Genomic DNA, 2,969 nt, shown 5'->3' on the forward strand with positions numbered 1-2,969 from the left:
AAATGTAAACTCTGTTTCTGAGTTACTGTGTGGTGCTTTTTAGTGTTGTATGACCAATACTGCAGTCCTACATGTCGTCAGTAATGTTGATGTTGCTGTTAGAAAACTTTGCATCTCCAAAACATGCATTTTTCGGGAGGAATAAAATACTTTCTGCTTTAGTTTAACAATTGCAAAACTTGCAAAATACCTAGCAGACATATCATGAAGAGTGCCTGACTCCAGTTTATTTAAAAAGCCACTTTTTCACACCAGGGGGTGACTTCACAGTTTACTAAGTACACTTAAACTACCGTCCAAAAGTTTGGAGTCACTTTTTATATTATTAATTATTAAGCCGCTTTGAATATATAGCTTAGACATAGCAGTGTGTGGTGCTGATATGAGTGTATCAGACACACTTTGTACCAGCACCACAATTACTACTCAAATAATATCTGGTCAGTAGTGGTCTTATGGTGGTCCTGATGGATGAGGTACAGGGGAGCTGGTAAGTTATGCAATGCAACTGCAGCCTAATAAACTGGCAACTCGGCTGTTTATGGTGCCTTTAAATGTGGTTTGTGTCTTAAACAAGACTAAGCAAGCCTTATTTCACTGAACCAACTTTGGCTGCATTGCATTTGTCTGGCAAGTGTCTATGGTACAGATTGTAAAAAGAAAAAACTTCACGTGACGTTTGTTTAATGTTTTAGTCCAGCTGCCGGGTGTGTCTGGTTGAAAGCAAAACTTTACCATCCACTCAATTTTCTACACACACGGTCAACAGAACATGATCATACTACTTCCTGAGTGAACCCATTAAGACAGATTTAGCTAGCTCTATAGCTAGAGCTATAATAACAGACTAAGCATAGCACAGCTTATATTAGCATTATTTATAAGACTCTAAGTCCATTTCTATGAGCAGACCGACTCATAAACGTCTACAGTTGCCCATAATCATGTGCAGAGCCAAGGAAAATGTACATGTTCTCCTGAAAGTGAAAAAATATGACCAAAACAGTCGTTCTCTATGTGCTAGCTAGCATAAGTGCTAATGGTGCTAGTATTATTTCTTTGGAGCTACCCAGCTAACGTTACTGGCAACCTCATTACAAAGTGATAGTTCACAGAAACGTCTAGTTATTTATAATCATATGTCAAGGAAATCTCACACTTCTCTTCAGAGTGTAATAATATGAGCAAACCACTCGTTCCATATCTGCTAGCATACCTGCTAATGGCGCTAGCATTGTAGCTCTGGAGCTAGCTAATGCTAATTTGAAGACCTCCTTATAGTTCTAAAAGCGATTGACATTAAAATGTTATTCGACTTTACATTTTTGTGTACACAGTGGTCACGTATTAGTGATTGGTGACAGCATCCTCACCTGGAACAGTAAAATTAGCTAATAAAGCTGCTTTAAGGGCAAGAAGAAGGAAAACTCTCCAGCTGAAGTCACACGCAGCTCGAGCTCAAACACAGTAGCATGACTCGCTGTTGTGTTACCCTGCGTTCACACCGGCTGACAAAGCGGCCGGAGGTCAATCATTTTCAATGAGAGCTGGCGATTTCTGGAGACAGGAGGCGGCGCGAACGTTGGCGACATGACGAAGGTGAGCAGAGTTTAACTTTATGCAAATAAGGAGCGAATCGACGTAAGGACGACCAATAGAGAAGTTGTAGAGAGGAGAATTACCACTATGCAATGGATTGCGGTTTTCTCAAACGCTAGAGGGCGCTCCCGAGCGAGACCAAAATGAATGGGTTGATATGGAGCATTTGAGCAAAAAACAATTTATAAATGCTTAAACATTTTTAATGTAAAAGAATACAATCATTTCCTGATCACAGATCAGCATAAAACATTTAACACTGCTGTTATATTTTTAAGAGCTTTTAAACTCAAGTTATAGGAGTTTAAAACGGCGCCTCATGTACGTTCATGACGTCGTGAGCGCGAACAGCCAATGAGCTGCTCTGCTCACTCTGACGTTGCTACGTCAGAGTAACGAGCTCCGCCCACTCGCTGCACAGCCGGCAGTTCGTTCTCCAGCTCCACACAGACCGACTGACAGTTTGGGAATTTAGTGTCGTCTCATCTTCAGAGTCTGACCAAATCGGCTGTCGGTCAAATGTGATCTTAAAAGTGTTCATTTTCTGTTTGTGGCAAAGTAAGAAGTAAAAACGTTCAAATGTCCTGAGCGTCTCCTACAGCGGTCAAAGTCGTTGCTTAGCAACAGCGTCTCAGCGGAGTGATACAGTGTTTGTGAAAAAAAGTGATGTTATGGTGAAATAACGGCACAGTTAGAACGCTGCTCAACCAATCAGCTTGCGTGGCCGGAACTAACTGTTGTATAAAGTAAAACATTACATACATACATACATACATACATCATCTAAACCGCTTATCCTTCTGGGTCGCGGTGGGGTGCTGGAGCCTATCCCAGCTGTCATTGAGCGGAAGGCAGGATACACCCTGGACAGGTCGCCAGTCCATCGCAGGGCAGACAGACATACATATACAATCACACACACACTCACACCTAGGGGCAATTCAGCATTTCCAATTGGCCTGACTGCACGTCTTTGGACTGTGGGAGGAAACCGGAGTACCCGGAGGAAACCCACGCAGACACGGGGAGAACAGGCAAACTCCACACAGAAATGACCCTGGTCGACCGGCTGGGAATCGAACCCAGGCCCTTCTTGCTGTGAGGCGACAGCGCTACCCACTGCGCCAATAAAACATTACATGTCTTTGTATTGTTTCTGTTTAATTAAAGAAAATGGTTCTATATAGAACCATGAACATTGAACGAACCCTTCGCATGATTAAAGGGTTCTTTGCATTGTCAAAGCGTTCTTCAGATTGATGGAGAATGTGCTGTAGATGGTTCTATATAGCACCAAAAAGGGTTCTTCTATTGTTACAATGTCAAGCTTTTTACAATAGAAGAGCCCTTTTCTAAAAGGTTCTATATAG

The sequence above is a fragment of the Colossoma macropomum genome, unplaced genomic scaffold (assembly GCF_904425465.1).
Source record: "Colossoma macropomum unplaced genomic scaffold, Colossoma_macropomum, whole genome shotgun sequence".
NCBI lineage: Eukaryota > Metazoa > Chordata > Actinopteri > Characiformes > Serrasalmidae > Colossoma > Colossoma macropomum.